Here is a 14,230-nt window from a genome sequence, read left to right on the forward strand (position 1 = left end):
AGAAAGCTCCATCGCTTATGCTTTTTCTGCCATCAATATTTCCTGCCCAATCAGCATCAGTATAGACTTTTAAGTCAAAATCATTCCTCTTTTTATATAGTAAACCATAATCTTCAGTACCTCTCAAGTATATGAAAATTCTTTTGATTGCTGTCATATGGGTTTCTTTGGGATCTGCAGAAAATCTTGTAATTATACCTACTGCATGTGCTATATCAGGCCTATTATGAACTACATATTGCAATTTTCCAATCATAAATCGGTAAAGTGTCTCATCAACAGACGCAGATTCATCATTCTTTGATAGTTTACAATTAGTAGTCATAGGAGTATTTACAGGTTTAGAATCCTCCATTCCGAATTTCTTCAATATTTCCTTTATATACTTGGATTGAGTAATGAAAATCCCATTTTTCATTTGCAGTATCTGTAAACCTATAAAATACTTTATTTCACTGATTAATGACATCTCAAATTCTTTGCACATTTCATTTCCAAATTTCTTGCATAAAGAATAATTTCCACAAAAAATAATATCATCAACAAATATGGCTGAAATCAATATTCCATTATCCTCATCATTCTTCATACACATGTTGTTGTTTTCACTAGTCCTCATAAATCCAATCTTGATTAAGTAAGACTGCAACCTTTCATACCATGCTCTAGGTGCTTGCTTTAGGCCATATAAATCTTTGTTCAACTTACATACCTGATCTTTATTCTTCTCTTCAATAAATCCTTCAGGTTGTTCAATGTAAACTTCTTCTTCTAGTATACCATTCAAAAATGCAGATTTAACATCCATTTGATATACCTTGAAATTTTTGTAAGTAGCATATGCCAACAATGTTCTCACTCCTTCAAGTCTTGCCACAAGTGCAAAAGTCTCACCATAGTCTATTCCATCTTCTTGAGCATAACCTTTGCAAACTAGCCTTGCTTTATTCTGAATGACCTCACCTTTTTCATTTAGCTTATTTCTGAAAATCCACTTTGTACTGATTACATTTTTCTTGTTTGGTCTTGGGACCAGTGTCCATGTTTCATTTTTCTTGATTTGTTCAATCTCTTTTGTCATAGCATTCACCCAATCTTCATTGCTTAATGCCTCTTTTACTATCCTCGGTTCAAACTCGGATATCAGACATGTGTTCTGTCTCAGTTTGTTCCTTGTCATCACTGGATCATCCTTATCTCCTATAATCTGACTTGATGAATGATTTCTTCTGACATATTTTGCTAATATAGGCTCGGTAGGCTATGTATGATCTTCTTCATCACTCCATAACTGAGTATTTCTTTAACCAACACTGATAACCTTGGTGTTTACCGACTAGCTCCTTGCTCGGTAAAATAGAACAGTATCAAACCTTTACAAATTCTATTACATGAAATCTTTTCCTTCTTATTCAATCTTTGAATACACATATATAGGATATCAACATAATCAAAATAACATAATCTCATCACTGTCTAACTCGGTAATAGTTGCCCATTGAATAACTTATTACTCCCCTTCATTTTCACATTCGTTCTGTGTCACTTACCGACATCTTTATACTCATCAAAACATACTCTTTAATATATGGCAACACCATACTGAATCAAAGAAACAATTGCTTGACATCAATGACAAAATAATATTATTAAGACAGTAATCATCCTTTATCAATTATATCATCAATCTCCAACAACCTTCTCAATATCAACAAACTTAATGTAATGTCAACAGCCTATTCTCTGTAATTATTTAGGGCAAGGACCAAATATGGGGAGCCTAGATCCACAATAATTCATAGTATCCTCAACTAATCCACACTCTTCGCCATTCCTTAATAAATATGAATTCCCAGACAATAGAGGATTTTATAATATAATATAGATTTTTAAATAGGAGTAATAAGGTTGTGTATATATCTATATCATTATATTTATATAACATATTATAATATTGTTAGCAAGTATATTTTTAAATTAGAAGATAATCTTTTGTTAAAGTGTTATAAGTGGGGTAGTGGAAATCACCTAGCAATCTAACTTGGCTCAGTCGTACCTCCAAAAAAAGTGAATATTAATAGATCATGTGATTAGGAAACATACCATCTTCTTCACCAACTAAACAACATATCTTTGATCGAAATGATACATTTTGATCAAAATTGTTGCCTCCATCACAGCGGAGTATTGTTGGATGAATTTGATTGCAATTTTTTTGAATGTAGGTTCATTAAAAACTTTCCAAGGTGATACATAAGGTTCATTACATTCGATGGGGGCATCACTAAATTTTTAGTTCTACATCCTTTCCATCTATTATATTGTCCACATTGACCTCTTCCTCTCACTATAAGACTTTCAAAGAGAGCAAATATTGTATGCCAAAAATGTGGTCTTCAACCTGCAAGAAGAAAAACACTTCAAACACACCAATGAAGCATTGCATTAGATTTAGAAATCATACACAAGTTAGTGGATTTAAAACTTCTAAAATCACCTCATTGTCCTCTATCTCTAAAGATCTTCAAGATTCAAGGTGGACCTCACTTGGAAGAGCACTTGATCTCTTAGATGACAACCTAGAGAATGAGATTTTAGTGATGTGCTAAGATAAAAATGGATGCAACTAAGATCTTAGCTAAGATGAGATGATGGATGAAGATAGGATGAAAGATGCATGACTAGATGATTAAGATGTTAAATGTATTCCAAATTGAAGATTAGATGATGGTAGATGAATTAATTAAACTATATGAGTATAAAATACTATGAGATGGTATGCAATTAACTAGATGATATGTTAAAATGAAGCTAAAACGCTAATGCTAATGCTAAATGGCTTGGATGCTTGAAGATGGCTTGAATGCTTGAAGATGACAAGATGAGTTCCTTAACCTACAAAATGATTATAATTTAGATGCACAAGATTGAGATATGAATTGAAGGAGAAATGGACTCTATTTATAGAAGAATTGGAGAATTGGATAGCCAAGATTGAATTGGCTTAAGGAGGGTCAAGATTCAAAGTTATCAATCCATGTGAAATTTTCAATCCAATCCCATGTTGACAAGTGTCACCATGAGATTGCTTGAGAGGAGAGGGAGGAGGCATTAAATGCTTTAGAAGACTTAATGGTTAATCCCATGTGGGCAAATTCATGGAATAAAGTTTTTATCCAATGAATAAAGATATTGTCCAATGGACAAAATCTTGTGCAAAGCTCAATGTGTTGAAAATATGAAGTTTTGTAAGAGCATTAAAAGCTCTTTGGAGACCTTGGAGGTTATCTTGTTGGAAGTTAGGTAACCTTCAAAACTTTTGTGTGAATCCTACAAATTTGGGAAACTCAACAAAGTTAGCTTGTTGAAAAGATAAAACTTTAAATGCATTTAGAAGACTTTCTTCCAAAATTTAGGGATGTGACCATGATAGAAGAATTAGACTAATTAAGTGCGTTTTGAGAGGTTCTAAAAGAATGCTTAGGAAGTTAATGGAAAATGTAGGAGAATGCAAGTGGGAGAATAGGAATTTTTAATTAAAATAAAAAGATTTATTTCAACAAAAATGAATGCAACTTGCATGTGGATAGATATTTAAATAAATATTAATTAAATTAAATGTGAATGTGAATTTTGGATTTTATTTAAATAAATCTTAATTTATTTAAATGAGAAAAAGAAGGATAAAGCATTAAATGCTTGAAGACTTTGAGGAAACCATTAAAGGCTTAAGAATACTTTAAGGGAAACCACTAAAGGTTTGAGAAGACTCTAGAAGGAAGTCATTAAAGGTTTGAAGACTTTAAGGGAAGCCATTGAAGGTTTCAAGTGGGTGGGGATAAATAGGATTTCAAATAAATAATTTATTTATTTAAAATTATGGTGCAACTTGCATTTGTAGGAAAATGCAAGTGGGTGAAGAATATGTGTTTTTAGATAAAATAAAAGATTTATTTTAGCCAAAAGGAGATGCAACTTGCATATGTTGTAAAATGCAAGTGGGGTGAGGGAAATAGGGGTTTTTAATTAAATGAGAAAGGGGATTTTAATTAAATGTTAAATTTATTTAAAATGGAAAGGGGATTTTAATTAAATATTGAGTTTGTTTAAAATGGCTAGAAGGGGATATTTAATTAAATGTTGAATTTAATTAAAATGGCTAAAATGGGATATTTAATTAAATGTTGAATTTAATTAAAATGCTTAGATAGAAGAAAGGGGAAATTAATTAAATCTTTAATTTGATTAATAGTTGATTAGAAGAAAAGGGATATTGATTAAACCTTAGTTTAGTCAACAAGTGGATTAGGGTAATTAAACAAATATAAATTCATTTAATTAGTTGTGCAAGTTTTAGGTGTCTACAAATACATTCTTACCATTCAACAAATTTAAAATCTATATGATACCATTTTTTACTACTCAAGTTCTCATCTTTAACAATGTTGGTTAACAGATTTGTCTTGTCTTAATTTTATCATGTCTGACTCGTGTACCCCTATTTCTTGAAAGACAATTTGAACTGATAGGTAGGTAAATTTATGAATAATTTACCCTCTACATAAGGATGCAGCTTCCCGTATGATATCGAATAAATTGTTTTAAAATTCTAACTTCACTTTTAACCAGAAAGCAAGTAAAGGCATTCACATTCATAAGTCAACACCACATGAATGCTATAAAGATAAAATATTATGTATGTAAACTCATAGGCTTACAACTAAAATAGCTTCACTTCTTAGAAAATTTCCTCTTAATAGAGATCTAATCGAGACTCTCTCGTGTCTCACGGGATAAGGGGGATCAGAACATCCATGCAAAATCAACAAAAGACCTACTTATTAAATTCATTCACAAACTTATGAAAGTGAAATAACCAAAGAAGCAGTAGATGCTACATAAATGAATATATCTCAACAGAGATTTTCTATTCACATTTAAACACACAGATTTGAAAGCTGCAGAATAAGTATCATTCTATTCATTGATAAAATGTCTTCCTTGAAAATTCAACACATTCATAAAAAAACTAAGTCTGCTAATCTATATCACTACCAAAATTTCTCGAACCTTATCAAAGTCAAGCAAATCAATTTATATAGCCACAACCTGGCTAACAATTCATACAGGAAACACGGAAAACAAACCTTTTTTGCCCCTCAAATTTAGAGAAACTAGTGTTTAAAAAGGAAAATAAAACTGTTTTCACATCTAACAACTGAAAAGAGACATCCTAGCATAGAAAATTCCTAAGCAGTTTTGATAATTGCTTTCTTCTTCCAATCCGCATAAACAATGACAAAGTGTTGAATGATTGTGTTATGCGGTAGCCCCACGTGTGTCATTCTTTGCTTCCATACTTCCTTCTCGTGGTGTATTTGCGCTGCTTTATCTGAATGCTCACCTAGGTTCTAAATGCACAAGAAAAGAAGTGATTATGTTTTAGACATGAGGCTCAATTCATTTGAAATCAAGCCCTTGGCTTCTTTGACGTGGTTGAATTTCTCTTCTAACGAGCTTGTTATGACCTCAACTATTTCTAAAGTTTTTCCATCATCTTTTAAACACTTCAAACCAACACAAAGAATGTCATTATGCATGAAATTTATCAATTCTACAAGTTGATTCACCAATTTGGTAGACTCTTCATACACCTGTCTCACCAATGCATTTCTCCATTCTACATTTCGTTGGCACACATACAAAACATTATCATCTAGGGCAGGAACTGGCTTCTCTGACAAGAACTTCATTATACCATATTTATGTACTTCTCTCATCTGAGTTGCCCTTTTCACCCCCTTCCCCTTCTTTATTCTTGCATTTGACAATTTCATTCTCCAATTCCTTTGTTACCGTGTTTGCATCATCGTGAACCTTACTCAGATCCATAAAATATTTCCCTCTTGCTTTTTGAATTTGTCCTAGACAATCCATAAAAACGTCTATCATTAATCTGCATTTTTTAATTTGCTTGATTGTTTTCTAATTGATAGGGGACTTAGGGTCAAAAGATGTAGGAGTCTAAGAAATGGGCTGCGGATTAGGACTATTGATGGCCTCAATGTATTATGTCATGCTCCTCATTATCTCTTTCATTTTGGACATCTTTTTCATCCTTCCAGGATCTTTTCAACATCTCCTTGGTTGAAACTTCCAAATGTAATGCATCTGTTGCGCGAGTTCCTGCCCCTAAGTTCACTTTTTCCACCGTGAAATATTTACTTGTTGAATCACCTATAATTTCATCAGTTTTTGGGTAGGCAATCTCAACAGTCCAATTACCTATATCTTATCAAAATCAATTTTTGATACAGTCTTTAACCTTTTGGATTTAGACACATTACCCAGACATTTACTGACCATATCCTCGATGAGGATAGATATTGGAACAATGTGATGGTATGATGAAAGAATAAGTATTTGGTAGAATATTGAGAGGGGGGGTGAATCAGTATATTGAAAACTGATACAAAGTTCCCAAACTCAAACTCAGTCAAACAAAGTAAACATATATCAGTCAACATCAATATTCATAAGAATACTTGACATCAACTAGTTTAACTATTATGACAACTTTAACAGTAAACAACTTCAATCTTGCAAACATCAACAATGTTTAATCATAACTCAACATATTCATCTCTCAATGCTACATAACATGCCTTATCAAAAATCAACCAAATCAACAAATAATATCACAACCATAAAAGCATTCACCACTTGACACAAATGTTTATATGTGGAAAACCCAAATAGGTAAAAACCACAGTGAGATGGGACTCACAAGGATAGATATTTAAACTCTTCTAAAGTTCTCCCTATTAGGAGCCAAGCCTGCTAAAGCTTTACAATAAGTCTTGTTAAGAACTAATTCTGATTAGGAATCACCCGGTTAAGGGATTTACAAATATGCCTTGATTAAAAGCACAATACCTTGTTAGGAGTAACCACTCTGGAGGATTTAATAATCCAAGCTAATGGACCACCTTGTTAGAGGATTTAATGAGTAACCAAGCTTGTTAGAGCTTACCCAGTTAAGGGATTTTACTTCTGTTGTAATTGTTAGAAAATAACAGGTTTTCTTGATCTGTCTGAGTAGCACTATATTTGCTTGATTAGATCCTTCTAAGCTTCAATCTTCCTTCACTCAAAGTGCAGATCCATTCACTGGTTGGGCAACTACACACTCAACAATTTTTCTACCAATGTTGCCAACAACCTTTACAACAACTTCATCAACCTTAAATAGAAATCAATTAGGTCGGTAACACAACAAAAACCTAATTCTCATCATCGAGATTACAAACAAGTCGGTACAATCTTGACCATTCAAAATTATGACAATCTCTTCACATTCTTCAAGAAAATTCCAACTGCTCCATGATCACCTCTTCATAGGACTTTGTAACTCATCACACGTTGTGTATTAGATGCAATCCACTTTGCTCCTTCCCTAGACAATAACAAAAACACCATAACAATTTGAACATATCCTCATTCAATTATCACACGTGTCTTCATCATTACTGCTCATCAGATAATAAACCAACAAACTTGATCGGTTAGGGTTTAACCACTAATAGGGTTTACCAGTTACAATGCATAGAAAGGTTTAACCCTTTACATGGGTTCACCAGTTTATCTCACAAACTTAACATACAAGTTTACAACATCTTCCACAAAGCTCTCTTTACCGGTTACTAGCCAATATAAAAAACAACAATATCAGCAATAACATAAATAACATTACCAGTTCAATTAACATCAATGACAACATATCATTAATGTAATCTTTATGCAAAATACCAACAATCTCCCCCTTTGGCATTGATGGCAATACACATATCAATGCCTCTAATTGTTGCTAAGATTGGTGAATAGGAATCATGGCTTACATTACCAAGTATTCACCTTGCTTTGTCCTATCTTCAGCCTGCCGCTGGTTCACCTAATCAGACACATAATTCTTCTCTTCAATCACATTATTCTTCTCCCCCTTTGACAACAATGCCAAAGTGAAAGTAAAACATGTAATTCTACTCTCACTGTGATGTTGATGCTCCCCCTATGGAATACATCCACTTCATCAATCCATGTAAAATTCTGCAAGTGGTTTAGGGACTGATGCAATCAGCATCATGCTCAACTAACTTCATGAAGAGGGACAACCCCCAATTTAATTCTAAGATACTCGAAATTGGTCTTAGGCAGAGGTTTGGTAAAGATATCTGCAAGATGCTCCTTGGTAGAAACATGATCCAAGATAACATCTTTACTTTGAACTTTTTCCCTCAAGAAGTGATATTTCAATTCAATGTGCTTAGTCCTTGCATGCAAAACATGATTTTTTGAAATGTTTATTGCACTTTTATTATCACACAAAATATTTATTAGTACTAAGATTTCCATCTTCAAACCTTCCAAAATGTGCCCCATCCACATAGCTTGTGTGCAATTCATATAAGCTACTACATACTCAGCTTCAATAGTAGATTATGAAGTGCAACTCTCCTTTTTATTACTCCAAGAGACTAGCCTTCCTCCTACAAAGAATGCTCCACCGGTAGCACTCTTCCAATCATCAATGTTTCCTACCCAATCAGCATCTGTGTATGCTTTCAATTCAAAATTTCCACCATATGGATACTGTAGTCACATAAATTTGTCCACTTAATTAAATAAATATTTAGTATTTATTTGATTATTTAACCATCAATCAATAATTAATTAAATTAATATTTAATTAATTCATCTTAACCCTCTTCTCCTATTAATTAAATAAATTATTTGATTTATTTGATTTAATTCACTTAACCAAATTCAGACCATTAATTAAATAATTAAATCATCTTTGTTTAATTAAATCTTCTCTCACATTTAAATAAATTTATATTTATTTAAATCCCCCAAAATCCCATCCCTCACATTTAAATAAATTACATCCCTAACATTTAAATAAATTAGCATTTATTTAAATCACCTTTATCCTTCACCCACTTGCATTTTCCTACAAATGCAAGTTGTACGACTATTTTAAATAAATAAATTATTTATTTAAAATCCTATTTATCCTCACCCACTTGAAACCTTTAATGGTTTCCCTTAAAAGTCTTCAAACTTAATGGCTTCCTTCTAGAGTCTTGTCAAGCCTTTAATGGTTTCCCTTAAAAGTCTTCAAACTTAATGGCTTCCTTCTAGAGTCTTTTCAAGCCTTTAATGGTTTCCCTTAAAGTCTTCAAACTTAATGGTTTCCTTCTAGAGTCTTCTCAAGCCTTTAATGGTTTCCCTTAAAGTCTTCAAACTTAATGGCTTCCTTCTAGAGTCTTCTCAAGCCTTTAATGGTTCCCTTAAAGTCTTCAAACTTAATATCTTCCTTCTAGAGTCTTATCAAGCCTTTAATGGTTTCCCTTAAAGTCTTCAAACTTAATGGCTTCCTTCTAGAGTCTTCTTAAGCCTTTAAAGGTTTCCCTTAAAGTCTTCAAGCATTTAATGCTTTATCTTCCTTTTTCTCATGTAAATAAATTAAGATTTATTTAAATCCAAAATTCACATTCACATTTAAATAAATTAATATTTATTTAAATATCTATCCAAATGCTAATTACACCATTTAATTGAAATAAATGATTTTATTTTAATTTAAAATCCCAAAATTCCTCCCACTTGCATTCTCCTACAAAATCCACTTGCATGCCTAAATCCCTTCTAGATTCTTCTGACTCCTTCTAATTAGCCTAATCCTATCATAATCATTGTCACATTCCTAAATAAAAGGAAGTCACTTCTCAAAAACCTCCAAAGTCTTCAATAACTATTAAAGGCTTTATGTCTTCAAATGGTTAACCTTTAAAGTCTTCTAAACCATTAAAGGCTCTTACATAACCATTTATGGTTAACTCACCTTTTACCTTTGGTTAGAGACTTTCCTCTAACTTAACCATCCTTTTGACTCATGGGTCTCTTCAAAGCATTTATTTCTTTGACTAAGGTAACCATTTAACCCTTGAACATTCATTTATCCCTTGGATAAAAGAAATATCCATTAACCTAACCCTAACCCAACCCCCTAGGGTACCATCATGTCCCCTCAAACATTTAATGCTCCTTATCTCTCCTCTCAAGCCTCCTCATAGTGACACTTGTCAACATGGGATTGGGTTGAAAGTCTCACATGGATTGAATATATTTCAATCCTAACCCTTGTTAAATTGCTCAATCTTAACCCTTCATTCCCCCATTTCTTCTATAAATAGAACCCTTCTCCTCAAGCAAAGAACGAAGCATTAGAGTATTGTTGTTATATTGGTATTAGCATAGAGCTTTTCATAGCATCACTATCTACACTTGCATAGAATTTTTTTATCACATCCAACCATCTTGAATCTCCATATGGCATCCATGGCTAGTGCTAAAAGCTAAGAGCTACACTCATGTGGAACTTGAAGAGGAGAGGAACAAGGGAGGAGCAACTATGAGCATCTTGATTAGCATTTGGAGGAGTATAGTTTATCTATTATATGTTTGTATGCTTTCTAATTCATTCTTAATATCTCTCTTGATATGCCTATTTAGGATAATCTTTTGTTGCAAACTCTAGCATGTGTTTCTTGTGCTCTTGTGTGTGTTACCATCAAACAGATTTTCTAATCTTTTTGTAGAGCATCAGATACCATAACCCATAGTCAATAGTACCTTTCAGATATCTAAAAATTCTCTTGGTTTCCATCAGATGTGCCTCCTTTGGATTCTTTTGAAATCTAGCAACAATACCAACTGCATGGGCAATATCCGGTCGACTGTGAACAACATAGTGTAATTTTCCAATCATTGACCTGTATTGCTTTTCATCTATAGACTTAGATGCATCTTCTTTGGAGAATTTACAACCTGTAACCATTGGGGTTCCAACTAGTTTCCAATCACTCATACCGAAAGTCTTCAAAACCTCTTTCACATACTTGGATTGAGTAATGAAAATACCATTCTTCATCTATTGTATCTGTAAGCCTTTTAAAAATCTTATTTCCCCTACTAATGATATTTCAAATTTATTCTACATTTCATCTGCAAAGCAATTACTCATGTCATCATTACCTCCAAATATAATGTCATCTACAAATACTTCACTGACAAGTATATCATCTCCTTCAAACTTGAGATAAATATTTTTGTCATCACTGGTTCTAGTAAAGCCTATCTTTATCAGATGAGTATGAATCCGTTCATACCATGCTCTAGGTGCCTGCTTTAATCCATACAAATCTTTATGCAATTTGCATACCATGTCTTCCTTATCTGTCAATGCATAACCATCAGGCTGCTTTATATAAACCTATTCTTCCAGTATTCCATTCAAAAATGCAGACTTAACATCCATCTGGTATACCTTGAACTTCTTATGAGCTACAAATACAAGTAGTATTCTGACACCTTCTAGTCTTGCTACTGGTGCAAAAGTTTCTCTATAATCCTCTCCTTCTTCTTGCATATATCCTTTGCATACTAATCTTGCCTTATTGTGAACTACAACATCATCTTCATTTAACTTGTTTCTGAACACCCATTTAGTACCTATAACATTCTTGTTTACCGGTCGGGGTACCAGGGTTCAAGTGTTGTTCTTCTCAATTTGATCTAACTCCTCTTCCATAGCTTTCACCCAATGATCATCACCAAATGCCTCCTTAGCACTTCTAGGTTCAAAGGTGGATATCATGCAAGATTTTTCTCTTATTCTCCTTCTAGTTATTACTCCAACATCCTTATCCCCAATTATCTGTTCAAGACTGTGATTCAATCTCACATACCTAGGAATAACATGATCATTCTCTTCAGGTTCAGCTTCTTCATTATCATCTTCCTCTGAATTTATTTGTTTCGGTTGAACAAGTACATTAAGATTTGCTATACTGATTTTTTATTTAACAGTTTCGGGTTCCAAAAGAAAAATACAAGGATCTTCATCCTTGTTCTCAGAACTGGTTCCTTCTGAAATTTTAGGACATTCATCTACATGAACATCAGCCCTTTCAACAATTTTTTGTGTCTGGTTGTTGAAGCATTTATAGGCCTTACTCTTGGTGGAATAGACAAGAAATATGCCTTCATCACTCTTAGCTTCAAATTTTCTTATGTAATCACCTCTTTTAATAAACCATTTGCTTTCAAATATCTTAAAATAGCTAACATCAGGTGATCTCCCATACCAGTACTCATATGGGGTTTTGTCCTTACCTCTTTTTACCAGAATTTGGTTCATTGTGTACACATTTGTACTTACAGCTTCTTTCCAAAATGTTTTTGATACACCTCCTTGTATCAACATAGTTCTAGCCACTTTAACCACTGACCGGTTGTTCCTCCCTACTATACCATTCTGTTGTGGTGTCCTTGGTACAGAAAGTTACCACTTGATACCATTATCATCACAATATTTAGTGAACTTTGCAGAAGTGAATTCACCACCTTGATTTGTTCTTAGACATTTTATCTTTTTGCCACTCTCTTTCTCAGCTAAGGCTCTAAATGCCTTGAATTTACCAAAAGATTCTTTCTTATCCTTCAAGAATGTGACCCACATCATCCTTGAACAATCACCAATGAAGATCATGAAGTATTTGTCACCTTGAATGCTTCTTGTTATTACTGGTCTACATAGATCTGTATGAACCAAATCTAACAAGTGCTCTGCTAAGAAGGACTTGCTCTTAAAAGTTGAAGAAGTCATCTTTCCTAGTTGACATTCTTTACAAAGAGCATTAACCCTTTTGTCTAGTTGAGGCAGACCTCTTACTGTCTTAGACTTCCTTAATTTAACAATATTGTCAAAATTTATATGACAAAATATCCTATGCCAAAGCCAACTATCATCTATTTTTGCAATCAAACAATTGCTAACTTTAGGATTGAGATGAAATAGATTACCTCTGGTCTGTTTCCAAGTTGCAATCAATTCACCTTTGTTGTCAAAGATTTTGCAAATTCCATTTCTAAACTCCAGTGGGTATCCTTTGTCATTAAGTTGTGCCACACTTAAAAGATTGTGTTTTAGGCCTTCAACCCAATAGACATCGTCAGCACTTCTCTTCCCATTAAGAGAAATAACTCCCTTACCTTTAACCATACAGGGTGAGTCATTGCCAAATCTAACAACACCGTCATCAAATTCTTTCAAGGAAAGAAATTTGCTCTGATCACCGGTCATGTGATGTGAACAACCACTATCAATGATCCAATCATCAGAGTTATCCATTCTGGATACTAGTGCCTTCTGATATGATATTTCTTCCTTAATAGCTACAAACACAATATCTTCACTAGCATCATCATCAGATTCTTCATCGTTAATACCATTGTTAATAGCTATAAGACAATCTCTCTTGCCTTTACCCTTGTACTTCTTAAATTTATCTTTCTTGTATTCATTTTCACCATTAGGGCAGTTTGCTGCTATATGACCAATCTTGTTGCATGCAAAACATTTTAAAGGTAGCTTACCTCTATATTTACCAGTGCCTCTAGGTAGTCATTTTGCCAATAATGCTTCAAGTTCCACTAAGTTGTCTTCATCTTCAACATCTCTGCTAGATCTAGATTCATAGTTATGGCTGACATCTCTACTTCTTCTCACAGATGGGTTAGAGATAGAAGCTCTAAATGCAAATTCTGATTTTTGTACACTACCATCATAGCCATTTAGTTCAAAAGAGTAAGTTTTCCAATAATAGAGTCAAGAGTTACCTTTTTCTTGTCAATGGATTTCAGCTCCTAAATAGTTGCAACTCGGATAACATAGACCGGTAGTAGGATTCTCAATACCTTACTGATTACTATGACATCTTCCACTTTCCCTCATGCACTCTTTATCTCACCAACTATCTCTTTAATCCTTTGACCGTACTGTTGGATATTCTCACCTTTAGACATCCTCATGTCTTCAAACTTTCCTCTTAACCTCTCCTCTTTGGCAATTTTAACATGTTCATCACCGCTATAAATCTCTTCTAATTTCTTCCATACTTCATATGTAGTTTCAAGACCATGAACATCTACATATTCAACATCAGACAGGGAACTGATAATAGCTTCTAATGCCTAGTGATTTTCTTGTTGTTCTTTCTTCTGATCATTAGTCAAGGGTCCAGTAGGTGTACTATAATTATTTTCTATATGATCCCAATACTGACTACCAAGACTCTTAATGTAAATATTCATTCTGTCACTCCAT

This window comes from Cryptomeria japonica, chromosome 6 (assembly GCF_030272615.1).
Source record: "Cryptomeria japonica chromosome 6, Sugi_1.0, whole genome shotgun sequence".
NCBI classification, from domain to species: Eukaryota; Viridiplantae; Streptophyta; class Pinopsida; order Cupressales; family Cupressaceae; genus Cryptomeria; species Cryptomeria japonica.